This window comes from Miniopterus natalensis, chromosome 16 (assembly GCF_054644295.1).
Source record: "Miniopterus natalensis isolate mMinNat1 chromosome 16, mMinNat1.hap1, whole genome shotgun sequence".
In the NCBI taxonomy this organism is placed as follows: Eukaryota; Metazoa; Chordata; class Mammalia; order Chiroptera; family Miniopteridae; genus Miniopterus; species Miniopterus natalensis.
In genome coordinates, this window is record NC_142096.1 from 38,925,172 (window position 1) to 38,949,799 (window position 24,628).

At 51.7% G+C, this 24,628-nt stretch overlaps 1 long non-coding RNA gene across 1 annotated transcript in view; it reads right to left on the reverse strand.

Annotated features, from left to right (window-relative positions):
- The window catches only part of LOC148091367 (uncharacterized), a 51,560-nt gene extending 33,266 nt beyond the window's left edge, over positions 1-18,294 (reverse strand). Inside the window, exons 1-2 of the long non-coding RNA XR_015715805.1 lie at positions 18,050-18,294; positions 2,831-2,978 (exon numbers count right to left, since the gene is read on the reverse strand). This is a non-coding gene — a long non-coding RNA (uncharacterized LOC148091367). The remainder of the gene's footprint in view (positions 1-2,830; positions 2,979-18,049) is intronic.
- Between the last annotated feature and the right edge of the window lie 6,334 nt (positions 18,295-24,628).

Below are 24,628 nucleotides of genomic sequence, written 5' to 3' on the forward strand. Positions count from 1 at the left end.
ATTAGCTGCAGGCCTCACCACGCCCAGAACTGCTTCCGTGCGTACCACCGCCTTGTTCACTTGTCTGTTTCTCCCACTAAATTATTAATATCTTGAGGACATAGCTCTTGTCTTATCCTGTTTCACCTCCAGCGAGTGGCGGGTGACAGGGACTCGGAGTGTTTGCTGAGTGAGTAAGTGAATGAATGAATGGAAAAGAAGGAAAAACAGCCTGAACTGAAATCTCCCCAAGTCTCTTCTCTTCCAGGGAAACAACCCCTGTTCCAGACACTGTGGCTCTTTTCTTAAAGGTTATCAGCTACGGAAATTCCACTAGCTCTCCCTGGGGCCCATTCTTGGGTCTAAATTGTCAGGATGCCCTAATCTAATAGGAATGCTTCCACCCCCAGTCTGCTTCTGGGCTAACTGATAACACAAATTTGGGGGAGGAAATGCCAGAGTTTTAAGGGAGTGTGTTCAAGCCTCAAAGGATGCACAGGGACAAAACAGGCCTGGTCTCAGGTGGCCACACACCTCTGCCTGTCCTCTGACCAGCAACCACCCCCAGCTCTCCTTCACCCCTCACTGTTTGTTACCCTTTACCAGCACCGCATTGGGTTCCACAGACACCCCCTGGACCACCACACCTAAGCTGTCCTCCCAACCCCCTGCCAGCCCGATCCTGACACACATATATTTTTCCTGCTTCCCCTGGTCTCTTCCCCTCCCCCACTCCTTGCTAGGATGTGAACTCACTGGGTCTCTGCCTAGAACAGTGCCTGGCACGTAGAAGGAGCTCAGGAGTACTTGCTGAGGCGTGAGTGGAACCAGCAGTCATCAACGGGCGCTCGGCATCGCCCTGCTGGGGGGCCGGCGCTGTGCAGGACGGCCTGCGCGCACTCAGCTCTGACAAGCGATCGTTCCTCTGTTCAAGGGGTTCTCTGAGAGCAAGTCCATGATCCCATCCCCACCTTTTATCTCCACCATTCCCGTTCTTCCACGACTTCCAGGTGTCACATCTTTAGCTCATTTTCTTCCTCTCCGTTTCCTATCTCCCTGCCTCTATCTTCAGCCCAACGGCACTCTGCAGCCACTGCTGCACCTTTAGGGAAGGCCCCACGTGCCTCTGCCTGGGACTAGGAACGGCTTAAGCTCATATCTTATCTACCTGTTTGTATACATAAAATTAATAAATCCCAAGGCCCAAGTGGCGTAGTTTCTATACGGATTCACATACAGAGATCATAGGTCAGACGCCCAAAGAGATTTTTAAATTAACTCCACTTTATAGATAGGTAAGTTGGTAGGTAGGTAGATAGATGTCCTTGCCAATAATCATATAGAATAGATACACACACACCCCCAACCTTCCTCCTCCATGATGGCTGCAATTACATCCAAGCCGAGTTAGGCACCGGCAGAGCGAAGAGAGACAGCCCAGAGTGATCACCGTTTTCCCAAGTGCTGCTAGAAACATTCTCCGTGGGCACCGTCCACAGCGGCAGCCACCAGCCACTGTGGCTATTCCCACTTGAAAAGCAGGGAGGGCAACTGAGAACTAAATTTTTAATTTTATTTCATTTTCATGAATTAAAATTGAAACAGCCACATATGGAGTGGCTGCGACATGGGGACAATTCAGCTTTAGACCAGGGGCTGGCACACATTTTCTGTTGGGACCAGACTGTGAATATTTTAGGTTTTTCGTCCACACAGTCTCTGTCGCAACTTCCACGGTGTGTGACAGTGCCATAGACACGCCTGAAAGAGGAGCGCGCTGGGCACCAATAAAACTTTATTTACAGTAAATATCCAGGCCAGATTTGTCCTGTGGGTCATAGCTGTTTGCCAGCTCTCACTCCAGGACACGGCAGAGTGTCATTCAGGCCTCCTTTGGGAAGGCAGGCACTTGTCATAGAAGGATGTTCCCAACCCAGGATTTTACTTACCAGTTTTCATGAGAGCTCAGGCTTCCCTTTTAAGAAAGGAGGTTGCTTGATATGCTAAGAGGCCTGTGCTTTTCACTGAGGGAGAAAGAATTCCATCCCTGTGGACTATCCCAGGACGAAAGGCCAAGTCACAGAGACCAAGAAACAGGGACCATCCCCAGCCAGCATGATCCCAGAAAGAAACCAGAAAAGATAACATCTCCCACGCCTGCGGGGAGGGTTAGTGAGTCATTTATGTGGACGAAAAGGGGCCACATATTAAACCTGACAAACTCAGGGGAGGCCTGTGTGGCGGCCTTACAAACTCAGAGGCCAAAAGTAGCCACATAGGATGCTCTGAAATGAAAACTTTGTAAAGAAAGGTGGGTCATGGATGGTAGTCATGTCCTTAAGCAGAATTTCCCTAACAAAGGTCAATCTTCACCTTCACTGAATCTGTCTGTAGTCTTTCTGCATCTAGGATAACACACCTGATAAACATGCCTTTGCAAAAACAAGGTAATTTCCCTTTCTCCAGACCCCTCAAAGCACAGGCACCCACCAGCACAGAGACTGCAAATACCTTCATTGTTACTGGGATCATACTAATTGTTGACTATTAACTATCCTGCACCCACCTAAGTAAATGAAGTGCATGTCTAGCATTTTACTTTATATCCAATCCCAGGTTTCCCTGCTTTGCTTTCTCCCGCTTCCCTAATCTATCACCAATGGATTTCATGTAACCCAGGCCCGTTTCCTCCTTTGATTCTAGTAAATAAAATAAGGTGCAGAACTGCCATTCTCTGGAACATTTTCTCAATCCATTGAGGTTTTGCTTCCAGGCAATTGCCGTCAATTTGGCTCAAATAAACTCACAAAAATTCTCTACAGATTTGCATGTTTTCTATGTTGACATTTACCTCAGTAGGGTGAGGGGCTGTCCATCTCTGGTCCTCAAATGGAACTGTCCTGGCCACAAAGCTCAAAGCGTCTGCCACCACAGCCCCGAGCGATGCCAATGACTCCTGTTGGAATTTCCAGGTCAGCTGAGTCTGAAAATGGTACCAGCTGGACCAAAAGAGGAGAAAGGTCGAAGTTACTTTGGGCGTTTAGTTCACCCACTGCCTTTGAAGTTGGCTCCAGATAAACAGGCATTCACCCACTTCGCCACTCAGCCCGTACTTTCTACATCAAATGTTTCTTACGGGAACACCTATGTTGGTCCATGCCCAGACCAAGTGCTAGAGACAGAAAGGCGAGTAAACGATAGCGGAGGCCTCAAGGAGCTCAGCCTGGTGAAGGAAACAGACAGACAGGTCCTAGGGGGCCAACGCGCACAGGGCTGTGAGTGCCACGCAGGAGAACTGAGGAAAAAACAACCAACTTGCCCAGCTGGCGTGGCTCAGTGGTTGAGCATCAACCTAGGATCCGGGAGATCACGGTTCGATTCCTGGTCAGGGCACATGCCCAGGTTGTGGGCTCAATCCCCAGTAGGGGGTGTGCAGGAGGCAGCCGATCAATGACTCTCATCATTGATGTTTCTCTCCCTCTCCCTCTCCCTTTCCCTCTCCCTCCCCCTCCCCCTCCCTCTCCCTTCCTCTCTCTGAAATCAATAAAGATATATATTTAAAAAAATTAAAATGAAACAAAACAAAACAAAAACGACCAATTTGGTAAAGGAATAGTTTGAACAGGAGTTGATATTTTTAGCTGCTTCTCCATCAAAGTACCAGTGAGATGCCGTTTGGCAAAAAGAAGAGGCTCTGGGACAGCGTCTCGGGGACAATGTGGAGGCCTGAGCTCAGGGTGAGGAAACTGGTTTGAGGCCAGGCAGGAAATGGCCTTTGAAGACTTGGTCTGGGAATGACAACAGACTCCCAGCTGAGCCCTTACTGGTCCCAAACACTGAGAAGCATGCAGGCCACCTGTTTCCCATCTGATCCTCTCAGGAAATCCCTGAGGGGCCGCACTGATTATTCCCATATTATGAATGGGCAGCTACAGCTCGGAGAGCTTAGTAGAGTCAACTTGCCCAGCATGACAAAGGCAGTAAGTGGCAGAGAACAGACCAAAACAGGACACCCCTTTCCATCTGGTCCCAAGCCTTCATCTTAGCCACTGGGACAGAGATAGCAGTAAGGCCCCCCGATTTGCTCATGACACCTCCTATGCGCAGCCTTTTGCAGTGGAGTTGACTTCTCCACCCTTTGACTCAGAACTGGGTCACGTAACTTGTTTTAGCCAATGGGCCAGTAACAAATGTGACCTGAATAAAAAGTGCTTAGGCTCTGACCAAGTCAGTTTGGCTCAGTGGCTAGAGGGTTGGCTCGTGGACTGAAGGGTCCAGGGTTGGATCCCAGTCAAGGGAATGTACCTCGGTTGCAGGCTCGATGCCCAGCCCTGGTCGGGGTGTGGTGTGTGTGGGAGACAACCAACTGATGCGTCTCTCTCACATCAATGTTTCTCCCCCTTCCCCATCTCTCTCTTTCCCTTCCACTTACTCTGAAAATCAATGGAAAAAACATCCTCAGGTGAGGATCGCTCAGAACTTCCTCTCTCTTGCTGCTGGGAATGAATCCTGCTGCTGCCACATTAACACACCTGAGCAAGCCCCACCCTCCACCCCAGGAGGACGAGAAATTGCCGAGAGAGGCCCAAGGAGCCAGCCGTCCCAGCTGCGCCCCACACTCGTCTGGGAAGCCTCAGCCACGCTGCCCAGACTAAAAGAAATGAAATGCCCAGTCAACCCACAGACTCAGGAGAAAGAACAATGTTTACTGCTGAAGGCACTAAGGCCCAGGGCTCTTTGTTATGCAGAGAAAGCTAACAGATACACCACCAAGTTATCTGTACAGTGCGGGCATGTTAGAAAGAAAGGTCCGCCCAAGGTGGCGATGGTCAGGGGTTGACGAGGACCTGAGCTAAGGCAGGGCTGCAAGCAAAAGGAGGAGTGAGTGGTTCAGAGCTATTTTAGAAGTAAAATCAACAGGATTTAGCTAGGGACTGACCCCAGAGTTGTCTAAAGGCATCTGGTGTTCACTATAAACAGATTCTATTTAGAGCTCACTGGTGGGGGCGGGTGTTTACATAGAAGATACACAAAGTGGCTAGAGGCAGGGCAGTTAGGGCTGAGTGTCCCGGGGAGGAAAGCTGCGGGAATGAAACTCTCTTTTCAGTCCCTGTTGTTTGAAAGAAGAATTAAGGTGGGTGCTCGCTGTCCCCGCCTCCTAACCTGCCTTGCCAATGCTGCCTCCTCCAATGCCAGCCCCGGCTCTTAGCAGCAGCCAGAGGGATCCTTGCAAACTGTAACACAGACCTCCCCTCCCATCATGCTCTCATTTACCAAGAATTTACTAGGTGTCAGACATCACCTCAATCCTATTATCTGTTACTCTTACTAGACTGAGTGCCTGGGGGGGGGGGGGCAGTATTCTGCTTATCACTAGATTTCCCCACCCCAGCCCCCATTGGACAGCTTGTGGGTATGGGAGACACTCAGTACTGACCAATGAATGAATGAATGAATGAGCAGATGACTGCGTATCACTAGGATGTGGCTGATATACCACTAACAAGAGCCTGTAGCTGAGTATTACATATTCCACATCTTACTAAATAATTGATAATCACGATAAAACGAAAGCCCACATGTACACGGCACATATAGGGACACATACTGTAACTGTTCCATACCATAAGATGTCGGGGAAAATCTGTCCATTAAATTACACATGGAGCTCCGCACCCTCCCAGCTGAGCCTCAGGCATCTCTCTACAGCCTGGCACCTGTGGCCACCTATGACCTTTGGTTAGAGTCTAAGACTCACCTTGGAGCAAAACATAAACCTGAAGCAATTCTGCCATTAGTCTTCTTGGATTTTAAAAATATACTTGGCAATTGTTACCCCAACTGGCAAGCTTGCAGTTGCAGGGCTTTTAAAGATAGACTGTACCCAAGTGCACCTACCTTCTGAGGTCTCAGTTTCTCAGGTCCTCTAAGGGCCCTAGGGCGCTGAACATGCAGAGAAGGTCATTACCCCACTACCTTGCAAGCTGGTCCCAGGAGCAGCCTCATTCACTTAGACTCTCCTTGTTTCGGTTAATAACACAGGCCCTGAAAACTTCTAAAATGCCATTGTAGCTCTGCTGGCCACACTCGGCCATGCCCAACTTCTCCTCTATTCCTCCCATTTCCCTGACCCTTCCACAATGACTTCCAATCGGAACAACTAAACTCTTTAAGAACAGATGAGGTGTGTTTACACACATGGGCCTCATCCAGGGAAGACAAATCAGACATAATCCCCATTTTCAAGGAGGCCCAGAAAGGTCCTGCGACTGGCAAGATCACAAAGGAGGAAACCGAGGCCCAGAGGGGCAGGCTCGTGGGTCACACAGCGGGGGGGCAGGGCCAAGGGCTTAGACTCCATGCTCAGTGCTCCGTTCTGGATACCAGGCTGACTTCTTGTCATGCAGTCCCAGCCCATCCAGCGCCTCACATCCACCCATCAAACTGGCTGCCACCAGGTACCAACCCAGACCCTCTCTCAGCAGTGAACTGCTGGATTTCAAGCAGGACTCTTGGAGGACACTGTGCAGCAACTCTAGTGGGTACACAGATTGGGACAAATTCCAGTTTAAAACAAAATCCCAGTTCTGTTCCCCTCCTGTTCTGGATCTGTAATTATTCCTTCTTTGCCTCCATTAGGGCCTCCACCATTCACAGGCCCCTTGTGCAATCCGATGTGCATTTCTCCTGTGCAATATAATACAATAAACCTCTCAAGAGACTTCATCGTGCTCCAATTTTGTTCCTTCTCGGGTAGAGCAGGAGATTGGACAAAACCTCTCCCTCACTCCTAGAGGAGTGCAGCCAGTCCGCTTAATAAACCATCGCTTTTCCCTCCGCGCAAACAGATCATCTGAATAATTGCTCACATGGGGCCTGGCTGAACAATACTGCTGCCTTTTTAAATTACAGGGACCTTTTCTCTGAGGCCTGTGGTCACATCATGTTCCCAAACATATGACCTGCTGCTAGCCGTGCTGGCCGGGCGGGAGGCTGGTTAAGTCTAGGTGTGCACTTGCAGAGAAACAGCCTTTCTCTAAGTGTTCGTGGACTTGCTGGTAAGACAGAAACTGTAGCTGCTTCAATACTTTGCAGGGTTGTACGGAAAACTAAGTGAACAGAAAAACAACATGAAGTCACTTTAATAATAATCATCAGGTAAAACTGGTAGTAATAAGTAGTAACAGATACCATTTCTAAGTGCTTCCTAGCACTTTGCCAAACGAAGCTGTTTGTACTCCAAACCCCAGTTAATCCTCACAGTGGTCCTATGACGTGTGCATTATTATCTGCATCATTTTCCAGGTGAGCAAATGGAGGTTTGAAGAGATTAAGCAACTTGCTCAAGGTCACAGTGAAGAGCGGAGCCTGAATGGTGGGCTCTTGTAGAGCAGGACTAACACAGTTCCCAGCAGCATTCACCGAGCCTTCCCTGCGCTGTGCTCTGCCCTGGTGGGGACCGCAGCACACTCCCGTGCTCACCAGCGAGAAACCCACCGGGCGGGGAGGGGAGACGGGCACACAGCAAGGAACCAGGCCTCTCTGCACCCAGCAGGAGACGGCAAACGAACAAGTGGGTGGTCTCTTAGTCTGAGTAACTGTCCAGAATACAATGATCATGGAGGATGAGATCAAGACGGAGACTGTCTGGCCAAATCAGTCTGCAAAGGGGACAGGTGACCCAGGATCAGAAGGCGCAAGGGCAGGTCAGAAGCTGATGGAAAAGTGTGGTGTGGCTGGGATGCCAGGCTCATGATGAGAGCAGGGTGCAGGGCAGAAACTCTGGGTGTGGAAATCAGAAACAGGGCTGACGCTGAGGGCAAAAGAAAGCAGGGTGGAGCCACTGGCACGGTTCCCTTCGGGGTGGCCTTGGGGCCCGGTGGTGAGGAAGCCAGCCTGGCGCATCTGAGAATGAACCGGAACAGAACTTGGGCAGGAAGTGTGTTTGCTTGTGAGGCTGCAAAAGCTGCTCTTGGGCAGGAAGTATGTTTCTTAGGCTGCGAAAGCTGCTCTCCGGTGTGCACCCTCCCTCTCCAAAAGGAGTCCTCAGGAGTGCATTTCCGAATTCGGGGGCTAACTGCTGAGGTCTGGCTGCTGTGTCCGGGGTGGCATTATTATTAACAATAGCTACCATGGAATGAGTACAGACAATGAGGCCAGCACTGTGCTCAGCATTTCAGATGCACGATTTCATTCCATCTCCACAGCAGTCCTTGAGGGTGGCAGTCTTGCCCCCATTTCACAGATATAGAGACTGAGGCTCTAAAGAGCAATGCCATTTGCCCAGGGCCACACAGTTAGAAACTGGCAAAGCCAGGGCCATGGTGAATAGCAGGCTTTCTCTTCATCACCTAGACTGGCTGGGCTCTAGAAGGTGGTCCTCTCCACCTCAAATCCCATAGGTACGTGATGGGAGGGACAGCATGTACCTCCTTTACTGGGCTCCCCGCAGTCATCAATGGCTCCCCAGTTCCCTCAGTGACCAGGATGGACATCTCCGACTGGTTTTCAGTTTCTAGTTTCTCAGCCCCCAAATAGAATCAGTTCTACAAGCCCAGAGAGACAAAGTCACCAGTTCTCACATTGGAGCAAATACTCCAGCGCGATGCCCAGGAGGTCCCACATGGACCACCTATGGACTGGCAGCCGGCTGGTTTTCCTAAAACGTGGGTCTGACTCAATCTCTTTCTGCTCGCAGGAGGAAGCCCATGATCGGGCCTTGTTACTGAAAGAACACAGGTCATGTAGGACACACTGGGGTGGGACCTTGCCGGTTTCCTCTCACTCCTTCCTTCACATGGCTGGGTCTGCGGTTCCTCCGTGGGGCCCATCGGCGCTCTCCACCCTCAGCTGCTGTCAGCAGGCTTATCCATCTCACAGCTGTTCCCTGGGCTGTTCCACCCTCTCTGCTGTCATTTATCTCAACTCCCAGCTGCTAAGATAGGCGGGCTTATGCACAGAACATGGAAGTGACTCGCTCCAGATCCCACTGCTAATCAACAGTGGCCCGCTGCTCACTCTGGCCCCCACTGGCCCCTCTGCCCGAGGCCCCCTGAACAGAAGGTGCCCCCTCGGCCAGCCTTCCTGTTGGGTAAATTGGCTTTGCCCTCAGGAGGGAGATGCTGGCGGGCTGAGCAGTCTCCTCCAGGCCTGGCGAGCACTCTTTTCTGTGTCTGCCCAGAATTGGGCTCCTTCCTCAGATTTGGGAGTAACTGAGAAATGTGTTTGTTTTCTAGGCAACTGTAGCCTCATTAAGGAGGCATAACTACATGCTTTTGAACAAAGATCAGAGGAAAGAAAAAAGGCAGAAAGAAGGGAAGGAGGAAGGGAGGGAAGGAAGGAAGAAAGAAGGAAAGAAAACTTCTATTGACCATGGAAACCCTGAACCAAAGGACATGGCTGGCGTCATGCAAAGTCTGTCAGTGGTGAATGTGACCCTAGTGTCACCACTAACTGTCCTATTTATAGCCCTTTGAAATGCGGTTCAGTGAAGGGGGAACTTTGTTCTTCTGGACTTTTATCTGACTCTCAGGACAAAGTGAAGGAGGTGGGAAGGAGGTGGGCAAGGATCCCGTTAATTCAGGGGCGAGACCAGGAACCTCCCACCATGTGGGCATGTTAGAGGGGTTCGTGGGGATGTGAAGGGAAGGGGTACGCTGCAGCCACCAACTTGCCCCTCCCAACCTGAGGAACCTTAGGTCAAGTGGCTACCTTCAATGAGCCTCGGTGTCCTCAACTGTCAAAATACCTCTAACAAGGACAACTGTGGAGTCTCTTTAGAAGGTTCAGTGAGTCCAGAATGACCAATACATGGCATTTCCTGGGCAGAAACTCAGGAAAGATAAAAGCAAAGACCAAAGCCAGAATCCACAAAAACCAACAGAAACGTGCTCAGAGGACACAGAGGCACAGAGAGGTTAAGCCATTCACTCAAGGTCACACAGCAAGGAAGTGGCAGGGTCACAGTGCTTTTATTGAGTGAATCAATGAATAACTCAGGGGATAAATAACTGAAGCCTTGGAGTGGGTGAAGCCTGAGCAAGGGCGCTGCTGAGCCTCCTTGGAAACGCTAGGTTTGTTCAGTTCCTTCTTGTTTCATGCTACGTGTGCAACCTCTGTGATCTGTCATCATTCAACCTACTCACACACACCTCCCTCCTGCCCACTCCAGTAATGGTCACAGCTTATGTATGACGCCGCGGCTCGTGTGCGGAGAAAGAGAGAAGCCCTCTTTTATGTCATCCCAGGGGCAGGTTCCCGACCATGCCGAAGTTTTCCAATATTCAAAACTGTCCCCAAGGCCAGTCCATCTTTCCTCCCCATTTGGGTGCTTGTCATTATACAGACGTGGCTTTAATGGACACCATCCTGTAGCGCATGGATCACTTTGGCTTAGCTCAGTTTGTTCCCTGCCATAGGTAGAGACAGAAAAGTAACAGGGGCCTTATGTCAGAACCAATTCTTCAAACCATTAAGAAAGGCATGGCTTTCGTTTGAAACTTCTGTTAGGCGGTAGCACACCACCAATGTCTTCTGATCTGCTCCTTTGGCTTTAATTTCCTTTTTTGCCCAACGACTGAAGTTTCCTATTAGATCGTGCTTTAGACACAAGCAGGAATGCTCCCCACGAAGACATCCCTGCTTGTGGCAGCTAATGCTTCCCAGGCACTGGTCTTGACTCATCAGAATCCCTACCAAGTGGTAGGATTAACAGCATTTTCAACGAGCAAGAGGAACAACAAACCCTCTCTCCATTGTGAAGATGTTAGTCACTAAAAGGGAATTTTCCAATGTTGCAACAGCAACGTTCTAGTTGTTTTTCTGGGCGCAGGTGCCTGAGAGGCACCTGTCTAGGGAGCTGGGTAGATTTTCATGTCTGATGACAACCTTCCTGCTCAGGGTCCTGTCTCTGACCCTCTGGCAGACTCAGTCCTTCCCGAATCCCAGGCACCGTGGGGCTGTCCCATTTCCATTTATACCGACGAGCCAAAGGATGAGTGCTTGCAATCAGACATGCAAGGCACGATGTGGGGATCTAAAAACCCATCCAGATTATCTTGGGCTAAATAAACCCATCCGGCTCGTCCCAATCAGGAAAAAGGTTTGGATCCCAGCCTTCAGGAGGATGCTGCTGCTGGTATAATACTTGGGTAACAGCGTGTGTAGAGAAATCAGGACCTCCTTCCAAAAGGCTATTATAGGACTTGGGTCCATCTGCTACGCCCACTGGATGGATAGTGCACATCCTGGGCTGGGCCCAGGGGCAGGTACCCGGTGTGATGTGTTTCACATCTGCAACTGCTAGCGGGCTGCTTCACCCTTCCAGGCTCCTCGGGTCTAGAGATGCAGGATGAGCCTGGGACTTACACAGCATGGTGCCTGAGATCTCAGGCTTCAGGCAGAAAAGGAGCAATAGGAATTGTGGCCCAAGGAAGATCCGGGCGGGGAGAGGTGGTGTGACCGTGGTGAGTCACTTCAGGGCGCCACCAGGAGGACCCTCATCCCTGGGTAGCACAGAAAGAAGTTGACCTGAGGGCCAGAGGGTCAAGGCTGCAAATGCCAATGGCTGCGATGCAGAGGCCCCTGTTCCAGGTGTCTTTGCTTTTAGACCACCAGGAGTTCTCTGAGGTCCTTACCACAAGGGTCCACTAAGGGAGGGAGAGGGAGGCAGGTCTTCATAGGCTGGCCAAGCAAATTCAAGGTGTTTATTTTGGGCTCCGGTCGAGTCTTCCAAGAAAAGAGGGTTTGTGTGTGTGTGTTTTTCTTTTCTTTTCTTGCCACTGAGCCTTTTATTTCTGAAAAGGTAAATGCCCAATTAGATGGATTTTTCCTTTCATGTGGAGTTGTTTTAGGCTTTTTGAGCATGAAACACTATTTTGGAGTCATTCCACTCTCTTGGTAGAGAAGTAGCCAGGTTTGCTTTGGTTCTGTTTTTTTGGTTGGGTTTTTCTCAAGAGCCCTTGGTTAAGTAAATATGCATGAAGGGAATTTTTAGCCAGTTCCGGCTGTTCGTTCAATATGGACTCAAATGGATTTTTTTTTAATGTAGCAAAATCTATTACAATGATATCTAGCTGGCTTTGATTTTCTTAAAGGTATCTGGTGAAATTCAGAGAAAATGTTTTCTTGTACACCTAAATGTGAACCTTCCAAAAATTCTTTCTTAAGGGTTCTAGAATCAGACTGTTGTAAGCGGCGGGAACCGCACCAGGGGTCTTACCCACGGGGTCAGACCATACCGGTGTTCAGCAACCTCGGTACTTGAGTTCTGGCTAAGAAAGGAATTCATAGCCAAGACCCAAACCCGCTAGAGAAGATTTATTGGGCAGCAAAGAGAGGGTACACTCGAAGAGAAATTTCGAGCGGGCAGTTCATAGAACTGCTCTGGGGAGTGGGGTTAGGGCTCCTTTTAAGCCCTGGGAGGGGGATTAACTTCTGTCTTCTTCAAATTGACCTATCAGGGCTTGTCCTGTCCTCTTCTGTCCTTGTATGGAGGTTAGATGGGGCTTTCCTCCAGCCCCCTTGCTCTCCTCTAAGGATGGGGTCTACCACCTGGCTTAACCGCAGGCCAGGAGAGAAAAGGTCAGGAGAACCGACCAGCATGACTGGAGGCATTCTAGGGTGGAGAGGGGGTCTTAGGGCGACGTCCTGATTAGCAATGCTTATATCCAATACCTCCTCTGCCACTGCTAGGTGTCTGGGATGTTCCGCCCTGGTGACTTTCTGTAACTGGCCCATGGTCCTTGCCCTGCTCAGGTCTGTCTAACTGCCCGCCACAGACCTGGTTAGAAAGCTCTTATGTATTTTAGAGGAGAAATAGATACACACACACACACACACACACACATACACACACAGAAGAAATGGTCCAAACATCCTCAGATGGTTTGGGAAAGAAAAAACTTTTAACAGAAAAATATTCAAATCATATTATTTGAATAGCGAATAGGCTGACAGGACAACCCAGCCCTCTGCCGACCCTCGCAGGAATAAAAACTAATTGCTCAGTGGCTCTGGTTTATTTTTCATATCAGCCACATCATCTCCATGACAAACGAGGAACTGAGATGCAGAGAAGGTAAAAAATTCAATCATTGGGTCATAAGTGACAAACTTTGGACTGAATCCTTAATACTTAGGCTCTTCTGCTTTTCATTAAGATGTTATTAAAAAAATAAGGGTCTTAATAATATCTTATGCTTACACTAGGTTAAAGCTTGAGCCTCCACCAACTGTGTGGCCCTGGGAAAGGGAGTTTCCTCCCCGGCCTCTGGTTTCTCCTCTGTCCGTTAGGATTCCTGCAGCTAGAGCATGGTGGCATGCTCCTGAAACCTGGGCACTTCCCCCACACTCTCCCAACTCAGCTGTTTAAATCTGAGATCAAATATAAGGACCAGTATTAAAGGTAAAGCACTGGGTCCTAGCCAGTTTGGCTCAGTGGTTAGAGCGTCAGCCTGAGGACGGAAGGGTCCCAAGTCTGATTCCAGCCAAGGGTATGTACCTCAGTTGCAGGCTTCATCCCTGACCCTGGGTGGGGCACGTGCAGGAGGCAACCAACCGATGTGTCTCTCTCACATCGATGTTTCTCTCTCTCTCCCGTCCACGCTCTCTGAAAAGCAATAGAAAAAATATCCTCAAGTGAGGATTAAAAAAAAATTAAAATAAAGGTAAAGCATTGGATTTCAGCTTTTAAAGCAAAAGCAGCCACTCTCTCTTGCACACCACACTGAAGCCCTTGGAGGATCACCTAGTTCAGGAGTCTGCTCTCTGGCTGAGTGGCAAGGATGGATCCCATGGAGGCAACAACCAGAGATCAGGGTGTACTGCAGGAAATGGGGGCCAAAGCACCGAACCCCCAAATTCCCAGGTCCCTCACCTCTGCAGAACCATGTGGAACACACCTATGGCCAATCTGTTATTTTACTTATTTTTCTTGCACAAGCAGGGTGACCACCACTGTGACCTCTGGGAGGGGGGTGGGGGCCAAGGGCCAAGGATCAACCTCACGTTCTTCGGTCTGTGTATTTCCAGCACCTGCATGGTGCCTGGAATGTAAGTGCCTAATAAATGTTGGTTCAACTGAAATCAGAACAATCTAACCAACAACAAAACCCAAAGAAACAACAAAACTCCAGGCTTCCCAAGAATGCACTGGTTTCCAAGAAGGAAACCGCGTGGCTTAGGGGAAGGGACGCACGTGCACGGAGGGTTTTGGAGTTTGTGAGACCCGCCGCTGTTCTAGATCAGCTCTGTCACCAAAGGTCCTGGGACTTCCCCTCTGGGTCTCAAGATTTTTGCATTAAAATGAAAGAGTTGATTAAAGTGATTCTAAAAAAACACTTCAGCCTTCAAGACAGGGACAAAATAGGTCCTGTTGATGTCACCATGGTTCTTATTTGCTATAGCATCACTTGGGAATCCCCACAAATGTCACCTCCACCAGCAGGTTGCAAGCCCCAGAGTCTGAAACCTCTCAGCTCTCTCTCTGTCCAGTGCTGAGAACCACCGTTGAATGACAGCCCGGTGCTCCGGGATTGAGAGGGGAGGACGTGGGGACAGGGCGGCCCAGGGCTGCCTGCGATGCCAGGAATGCCTGAAGGGTTCCGAAGATGAGCTGGAGGCAAAAGCAAATGAGGTGGGGCTGTCTCCACAAAGACAGGCTTTAATGTGCCCCAGGTGACTTCAGCAGAACCCCAAGCCTCTCATTCTGCAGAGAGCGAAACTGAGACCCAGAGCTTGAAACAGTTTGGGTGCCAAGTTTCAAAGTATTGGCCCCAGGAATAGAACTGAGGTGCTCGCTGGGGCCCAAGGTTGGGCTCCTGTGCTCAAATCAGAGCTAGAGAGGGCTCTCAGATCTTCGGGTTTGCAAGGGGGGTGCTGAGGGTCCCACATGACTTCTGCAACTGAACAAAGTGTATGTAAATCTTATGCTAGGATTCTGTGTGCCCAGGCCAGCTTTTCCACTGGACTGTCTTATGCGTGTGTGTACATATATGCACACAGGACTCACCGGGAAGCAGTGTAAGGTCAAGATGACCGGTGGATTTCATTTTCCGCTTTCTCAGTTGCCTTTAAAGTGTGGGAGGGGCCTAGGGAGAGGGTTAAGGTTTAGATCTCATAAGACAAAGTCTTGTCCAAATATAACTCCTTTGAGTCAGCAGCTGCTACCCAGTGAAGGACTGAAGCAAGGTTAACTGACCAGGAGATTTAGAGAGGCCTCTTCCAGGGGGGCTGCTGACAGCTTGCCCCCAAGTGATGTCCTGGCCTGGGGGGGCACTGCTTGGTGGAGAGGGGAGACAGAGATCTACCTGGCACAAAACCCCCCACTCACTGCTAGGCTCCAGGACCCCTCACTGCCACCTCACCATACCTAGGGGACCAAAGGTTCCCACCAGTCAACTCTATGGATATCCTCAATTTCAGGAGGGGTGCTGAAGAGTCTAGACAGTGGAGTGCCCAGCTTGTGCCTCCAAGGGGGCTCACAGCCCTGAGTTCAGCAAGCAGGCTGCTTAGAAGCTAGCTTCAAGCTGTTGGTGCAGAGCTGCTGGAAGCAGAATCCACGCCCCCCGCCCCAACAAAGAAACCCTCTGCCGTCTCTGGCAACCCTTCCTGTTTCTCTCTTAGCCCAGTGCTCCAGGGGGTTGCTGAGGCCTGCCAGCAGTGAGGTGAATGGAAGATGTTGCTCTGCTCAGGTCTTGGCTGTGCCCCAGTGGTAAAACCTGGACAGTAAGTGGGGGTCCATGAAGATGCAGGCACAGCTGTTTCCAAACTTGTGAGATTGTTCAAAGGCCAGGGAAGAAAACCCCTACTCATTCTGTCACTTATTTATTCAATCCAAAACTGTATGATGGAATTTCTTTCCCTCATATGCAAATATATACACACACATTCATACAATTATATATTACATTCATCTGTAAGATAGTAATAATGATCCCATTTTACAGATATGGAAACTGAGACTTTGAGAAATTAGGTCTTATACCCAAAGTCAGAGAAAGAGAGAGAGGAGAGAGAGAGAGAATGGGAGACTAGGTGAGCCCTGTACTTTACACCCAGATCTGGGCAGAGGCAGGGGACATGGAATGGTGATCTTTTCAGCCAACCAAGGGTTTCAGAAAATAACAGGGCTATGTTGTTTGGGGGCAGGAAGGGAAGGTGAAGGGGGCACTATGAATGACCCTAGGCAGGCTGCTGCTGGTGCCCCTTTCCCACCTCAGAGCCAAGCGCGTTTCCAAGGTAGCCGGCAGGGGGCAGTGCAACTTCTTCCCCTATCCTCCAGGCGCTCTCCTGCAGCTCCCAGAAAAGAAAACCAAGAGGTTCTGCCAGCAGCTTCTAGGAACGGCCCGGCTTTGAGCCCAATGTGTAGTAGGTGCTCAAGGCACGTCAGAAGCCGAAAGGGCTTGACTAGGTAGATTAATGTGTATTCAACAGTTAAAATAGGGTAGAGAAGGGGATGTCCAGGCCCCTGCCAGTGCTTTCCATCCTAGAGGCCTTTTCCAACAGCATTTGTACCTACTATGTGCCATGTGCGTTGCTGACAACTAGATAGCCACCATCCCCATTTATCTCATCCCCACTGGAGAGAACTGGCCTCCCCACCACCAGCACACAGCTGCAGAACAAGGGTGGCACTCGCTCTCTCCCTGGGGGAACCATCTCTGCACAAATCCACTGGGCCTGGAGGCCTACAACGAGGATGAGACAGAAGGGGAGAGGGATCCCCAGAGATGGCCAGGAGGATGCCTGATGCAGAGACCTGGTGAAGAGGTCACTGCCCTCAGGGTCAAGGCTACCTTCCTCTGCAGACAGGAGACCCCTATATGCAGTGACTCGCCCAGCCCCCATCCACTCGCGTACTTCTGAGCGCACCCGCGTGGTCTGGAAGGGCTTCTCCACCAAGCTCCTCGCGTGGTCGGTGCTACCAGACACCCTCCGGTAGGAGGGAGGAGAGACCCAGGGCTCCAGACAGGAGAGAGAGTCGAGATGATCCCTACACCCTTCCCGGAGACCAGGCCCAGATGATAGAGGAAGGCAGGCTCGGGCATAGCCGTGCCAAGCCCGGATGCAGTCTCAACTCCCACCTCAAGTTGAGCGGCGTTTCCTCCCTCAAGGTCATGCTCAGACACACTCACGCTCAGTAAAAGGAGCTGAAAGTTGCGCCACTGTCCCAGCTCGGAATCTAACTGTAACCCCGTCCGGGCGCGCTGCCCCAGGGTCACAGTTCCCTGCCGGATGGTGCTCTGCGAAGGAGCCGCCCCTGCCCCCGCACGTCACCCAGGAGACACAAACAAGTTGTTAACTTTTGTATTATTTCGCGGCAGCTGTGGCGCCTAACGGGATTAGGGGGGACTCAGAGTTTCCAGTTGCCACCAGCGCCACCCCTGCCCCGCTCTGCTTCGCCCACCCCAGCCCCTCACTGCCCACCACGCCACGCCAGCTGCCCTGTCCCTGGCGCCAACTTCTCCTCCTCTCCAGTGCGTCCCGAAACACGCGCGGGCCGCTGGCGCCCGGGGGCGATGGCCACCTCCCGGATCTGCGCCTGCTCGCAGCGGATTTGGAGCCTGGATCCGGATACCGTCCCGCCACCGCTGGCCTCCGCGACCCCAGCTCCCCTGGAGAGCGCCTGAGCCTCGCCGCTGGAGGGGTGTCCCCCCACCCGCGGCCCCGCTGGCGCGCGGTCCTCCCGCAGCCGCGACCCGGGAGATTCCAGCCCGGCTCCCGGCGCAGCGTCACGGGGGCCGCCCGGGGACCGCTACCCAGGGCCCGGCGTAAGCTCCCCGCTGGGCTTCCCCGCAGCTCTCCCAGCAAAAGCCGAAGATCCCCGGCCCCAGCCCCCCCCCCCTTTCTCTCCCAAAGATCCCCGCGACACCTGGGCGAGGGAAGGGTCGCCCTACGCGTGTCTTCCTCCAGGCGCCTGGGGTCTTCGAGCCCACTTCCACTGCCACACTCTCCCAGGCGCCCCCCTCCCGGGTCCCGCAGTCACCCCGGAGCACACGCGGAACTGCCCGACCCCGGCTCCGCGGACGCAGCCCCGCGCCCGGCAGCGGCCGGCTCCGCGCTCACTCACCGCGCCGCGGACCGGCCGGGGTTTCCGTGGCTTCGGCGGAGAGGGGCTCCGGAGAGTCCCGAGCAGCCGCCCCTCCTCAGCTCACATCGCCCCTTCCTCCCCTCTCTCCTCCGCTCCCTCCTCCCTCTGGTCTTTGTCTTTGCAAAGTGTCGAAACTGTCTGGCATAGTGGAGCTCCGCCGGCGGAGGCTGGAGCCGGGGGCGGGGGAGGCTGGGAGCGGTCTCGGGAACACCTTCCCCCGGGTAGCGGGCGGGGCGGGCCCGGCGGCGCGATCCCGAGCCGGGCGGGGAGCTGAGCGGGGCGGGCGCCGGGCTCGCGGCCCGCCCCTTCCCCGCCCAGCGCCCGCCCCGGCCCGCGCCGCGCTCCCCCCCCCCCCCGCCCCCCGCCCGCGCGCGGCTCGTGGGCCCCGCGCTCCCGGCTCCCTGCGGGCCGAGTACAGCGCTCCGGAGCCACGTGGACCGAAGCCGGCTCGGCCGAGGCCCGGCTGGAGAGACCCTGGCGGCGGCGTGGGGACCCAGTCGCCGCCCGGAGAGGGACGCTGCGGGGACAGCCCCGCGACACCTCTCGGGGAGGCCGCCGCGCGTAAACCCGCGACGCTAGGGAAGGGCGTCCAGGTGGCCCGGGGCCCCGCGGGGTCGGGCCCGGGGAGGAGGCTGCGCGCGCCCACGGCGAGCACGGGGCGGTGCCCAGAAGAGCCCCGCGGGGTGCAGGGTAGCTAACAGGGGCCGGTCCCCCTGCTGGCGACTGTGCGAGTCGCCGACTAGCTCCAGGATGCGGAGACTCGCGGTGGGATTTGAAGAGGTGGAGGGGAGGAGCGCGGCGGGCCAGCTGGCCCAGTGCAGGGCCCCCGCCCCACCAGCCTGCCTGCCCTGTGCCTCCCAGACTCAGAGCTGGGGCGCCCCGGAAGGGCTGGCCCCAAGGTGGCCTGGGGCTGGGGCTTCTAGGACCAGATCGCCTTGGGGACAGATTTGAGGGGTTTTTGCTCTCCCTCCTTTGTGGGGGAGTTGGAGACATCTTGCTCAATGGCAGAATGCTATCCTGGACACGGATGTAAGAGGCATTAAAAGGATTCTGGTTGTACAGGTCTTGTCACCTTACTGGACTTAACCTCTTTCACAACTTTTCTGAGTAATGCTAAGAGGAAAGAGGCTCGGCTTGGCCTAAGGGTCAGTTAATTCTTCAGCTTCCATTGTTCCAGCGGAGAGGTCAGGCTGTTGGAACGGAAGGGGAGAGAACTTTCTGGGCCATCATTCATCAGGGAGATGCCCTAGCAGAGGGCTTCAGGCCAGGGGGCTGGGGCAGACTTCTTGGTTCCAATACTGTGCTGCCACTCGCAGGATGTGGGGTCTCAGGCTAGTTACAGAACCCCTAAGCTTACTTAGCTCTGCGCTTGACTTTCCTCATCTGTGAACCTGGCCTGGTAACTGACCATCACATAGCGCTGCTGTGATGAGTAAGTGAATTCATACAGGTCAGACCCTTAAAACTAAGGGCTCAATAAAAGCGAACAATGTCCATGACGGCCAGCCCTGGAGACGGGGCGGCGGTGCTGGGGAACACTTCTGGGCCTTGGGAAAGAAAAGGAGAAGCACTCAGAGGAGAGAAAGCTGGGTTTGAAAGGGGGCGGGGAGGGCAAACATGGCAGGGGGGGGGACAAAACAAAACATAAAACAAAAAGCATGTGAATCTAAGAATTATTCAAGGAGTCCTGCCACCTGCCTTGTGGGCTTGGGACCTGGCCAAGTTTGCTACCCTCCCTGAGTTTGAGAGGAAAGGTTGGGGTGCTTAATGACCCTTATGGTTTTTATTTTGATTCTAGAGAGGGGTGTGGGCCCTTTGGCCTCCCTAGAAGCATCTGTGGGCTTTGCTCGTCCTGAGACATGAGGCAGGGTTTTCGTTCACCACACTTGGCATTCCCCAAAATGCTTTCCTGTGTGGGAGGAGGGGAGCAGGGCAGTTTCTTGGGAGCACCAACTACTGTTCTGTCGGAGACTGCATCTTCTGGCCTCTTCTAACTGGGACCTCTCAGACTCAGCACCTGGATGGATGTGAGGCTCTGGGCATTGTCAGCTCTGAGTCATCCTCAAAACAGGAGAGCGCTCACCCTGCTGCCCTTGGGGACAACTGCCTAGCTCCCTGTTGATTTGCATGATTATATAGCTGGCTGCTTTGCCTTCTGCTTTGACCCAGCTTGCTGTGGACACGGGAAGTGTCGAGTTTTGCTCCATGCTGATGGCAGCACCCATCTCACGCCTGTCACATGGTAGATGCTCAATAAAAAAGTTCCTGGATGGATTAATAAAGAAGTATTGTTTATGACAAGGATCAGATAATATAATGTACACGAAAGCACTTTGGAAAATAGAAAACGCAATAATAACTAACATAAGACTCTACTCCTATCCTGGTAGCGTCTGCGGAGGATCAGGCTGGGCAGGACAGTGGCCCCAGATCATTCAGCGGTTCCACTTTGCAGCCAAGGACCAGGCAGCTCTACTTCAGCCCAGGGCTCCTGGCAGTTCTCCTCGATGACTCCACAGTGAGATGGAAAACTTATTGAGTGACTCTGTGGTGAAACATGCGTAAATCATCACTGAATCTACATAAGGAGATGCCCATCAGACACATCTTTTCCCAGATGTCTGATGGGCTCTCTCACCCACTTCCTTTCTGTTACAGTGAATGTCTTAGGAGGTAGCAGAGAGGGCCTCTCCCCTTCACCCTAGTTTTTGGAGCAGATCCTTCGGGTGCCCCTGGACCGTTTTCAGGAGCCCAGATCTGAATCAAGAGTGTGTGTACACGATCATCCTCCTCGTCATCCTGAGCATGTCTCCCAACAGGCACTGCCAGAGGACAACTGGTATGAGTCATTGCTGGGGGTGTCTGCACACTGACTCCCCCAGGGAACCCCGACATTGATTCAACCTTCCCCTTTCCCCTCCCCATGTTTTCAGAGCAAGAGCCAAGCTCTCGGTAATAGGTTAAGGAAATTGATCTCACCCTGCCCCCACGCCCTCCCTGGCACAGCAGAGTGGAAAGATCCTAATGGGTTCTGATGCCATCTGGGTGATTGTGCAGAAAAGCAAAGGGTTGCCTTGCTCGTCCAAGGTGAGTTCAGAGCTGCTGGCACGTGGTGCCTGGTGTTTTGGACAATGTTTTACTCGGGGCTCTTGGGGCTGTGAGGAACTGGCCCAACTTTCCTTACATAAAAAGAGGTAACGTGGGAATGTGCAGACTAAAGCTGAAAGTGGGAATCCTGAGGAGAGAGACAGCCTGGCTCTCGCTCTGGCTCTCTCTGGCTCCCTGCCCCACACCCCAAGCTCTGTTCTCTCCCTGCCCACAGGTTTTCTCTGTTAAGCCCTGGGGTCAGCTTTAAAAGTTGTCAGCATGTCTGTGGCCACAGCCCCTCTACATCTTGGCAGTCCTTTCAGCTTCACTCCCTACTGTTCATCTACTGTGGGCTTTAGTTTTTCTAGAAGAGGAATCTGATTGGCAGTCCTCGCAGGTCATGGGCCAATGACCTAACTGTGGTGGGCTGCCCAAGCAGCATGTGCCACCTTGACAGTGAAGAGAGCCATACAGGAGCCCAAAGGGCATGGCTCATCCGTTGAGCATAGACCTAGGATCCAGGAGATCATGCATGGTTCGATCCCCGGTCAGGGCACATGCTGGGATTGTGGGCTCGATCCCCAGTAGGGGGCATGCAGGAGGCAGCCGATCAATGAATCTCTTATCATTGATGTTACTATCTCCCTCTCCCTCTCCTTTCCTCTCTCTGAAATCAATTAAGACATATTAAAAAGAGAAAAGAAAAATAAATAAATAAATAAGAGAGAGAGAGAGAGAGAGAGAGAAAGAAGAAAGAAAGAAAGAAAGAAAGAGAGAGAGAGAGAGAGAGAAAGAAAGAAAGAAAGAAAGAAAGAAAGAAAGAAAGAAAGAAAGAAAGAAAGAAAGAAAGAAAGAAAGAAAGAAAGAAAAAGAAAGAAAGGGAGAAAGAGAGAAAGAAAGAGCCATACAGGAGATTTGGCATCACAGAGAATGTAGGACCTAACTCCTGAACCCCCTTCCAGCCCTGAGAGTCTCGGGGGCGTTTGCATCAGCAGAACCACACATGCCACACTGCTCACCTATGTTAGACCAAGAGCCTGCTAAGCCAGCGAATCAGTCTTGGTCAATCATGACCACCCTGATCTCTTGCCCGAATTTGGCTCAGTAATGAGTAGACTTAATCTCCACCGGGATCAATAGAATAAAGAGAGAAATATACTTGGGTTTTCTAAGAAAGAAGTTCTTAAGAGTAAGCCCTGGGGAGTTTCTCTATTTCCAACTGCATGTGAACCACGAAGGTTTGTTTTAACCCCCCCACTCATTACCCTTTGACAACCATCAGCTTGTTCTGTATATCAATGGGCTTGCTTTGTGGTTGTTTATTTATTTGTAGTTTTTTTAGATTCCACATGTAAGTGAAAGCATTCCACATTTGCCTTTCTCTGACCGATGTCACTTAGCATTCATGCTGCCTCAAATGGCAGGATTTCATTCTTTTTACCGCCAAGTAGTATTCCATTGTGTACATGTCCCACAGATTTTTATCCACTCATCTGCTGATGGACTCCTAGGTTGCTTCCATATCTTGGCTGTTGTAAATAGTGCTGCCTTGAACATAGGGGTGCCCTATCTTTTCAAATTAGTGTTTTTGCTTTCTTTGCATAAATACCCAGAAGTGGAATTGACTCAGCCCAGAAGCTCTGGTTAAGTTACATGTTGTTATGTCCTTGAAATCAGCATAGCAGAGCTTTCTGCTGGTCTAGGCTGCCGGACTCATAAAGGACCAGGGCTTCCAAACATCCTTGTCACAGGTCCAGTCTTCTTAGATGTGTCAGCTTACAAGTGCTGTTGTAACAAATTACCACAAAGTGGGTGGCCCAAAACTTTGAAAATGAGGAACATGGGAACATATAGGGGACAAAACCACAAACTAATATTTAAGTAGAGTGTCCTGCCATGCCTGTGTTCTGCACACATCACCGATCCTTCTAGAACACACACACACACACACACACACACTCGTGCACAAGGCAGCAGCCGTCTTTGATGGCAAGACTAGCCTGAGAATGATGGGATTAAAGAATACAAATCTTTGATTTTTGAAAGCATCCCTGAGCAGTGAAATCAATGTTGGCAGCATCTTACCTGGATCTCTTGTTTTGTGAGAGAAAATACACAACAATACTCAGCCCTATTTCTTTTTTCCCCCCAAATATACCTTTATTGATTTCAGAGAGAGGAAGGGAGAGGGAGAGAGAGATAGAAACATCAGTGGTGAGAGAGTCATTGATCGGCTGCCTCCTGCAAGCCCCCGACTGGGGATAGAGTCCGAAACCCTGCATGTGCCTTGACTGGGAATCGAACCGCGATCTCCTGGATCCTAAGTCAATGGTCAACTGCTGAGCCACGCCCGGCCAGGCTCAGCCCTATTCCTTCAAGGTAGCATAGTGAGTAATTTTGTTGCTTACAACCCCAACAGACACTGAGTGGGTGGCCCTTCCAGGAAGGCAAAGGAGGTGAGGACTGTTTGGACATGTTACATTTCAGCATTTTGTGGGGCATTCAGTTGCAGCTGTTTCTGGTTACCAATCCTGCATAAAAAGCCATTCCCCAAAGTTAGAGGCATAAAACACAGAGATTGCCTTATGAGCGTGGGTTCTGTGGGTCAGGAATTCGGATAGAACCCAGCAGGAAGGGCATGTCTCTGCCCCACCATGACTGGGAGGACCTGAAGCTGAGGGTAACTTGAATGGCTGAGAACTGGAGGTATATGAGGCTTCCTTACATATATGTCTGGGATCAGCGAGGGGCTGACTTCATTGAAGGCTTTATTGATTTAGCAGGTTCTGTAGACCAAGCGCAGCCATATGGCTTGGGCTTCTGGAAGCATGGAGGCTAGGCTCTGGGGAGGAGCATCCCAGGGGACCCAGGTGGAAGTGCGTGCCTTTACAACCTAGCTTGCAGCATTCACTGTGCTCTATTCTAGCAGCCACAGGCCTGTCCAGACACTTAGAGAAGGGATCTAGATGCCACCTCGATGGGAGGGAGGACAGAGTTGCAGCCCTGCTTTGGAAAGCCCCACAGCCACAGGCAGCTGTGTTTTTCAGGGCTGGGTAGACTCAGGGGATCCACAGTAACAGGTGGTGTGGAGACCAGGTGTGGATGAGATCACCTGGGGATGTTGTGGAAAACAAGAGGGACGAGGACTGAGCCCCAGGACATGGTGACTGTCGGTAAATGCTTATGGAATGAATAATTCATTCAAGAACATGACTCTCAATAGATAAACTCTCAGGTCAGCAGTCTTCATGTCTGGCCCCAAACAGGAGAATGATGACGGTTGACTGAGCCTCAGGTTACTCCTGGGGCCAGGCAAGAATCCTTTAGAATCTGCTTCTCAAACTCCCGTGTGCACAAGGGTGACTCCAGAAGGCGTATTCTAAAGATGGGCTCCTGGTGTGACTCCCAGAGATCGGAATTCAGTAGACCTGCAGGCCTGCAGCGGGGTCCAGGAATCTACCTTTTAAAACA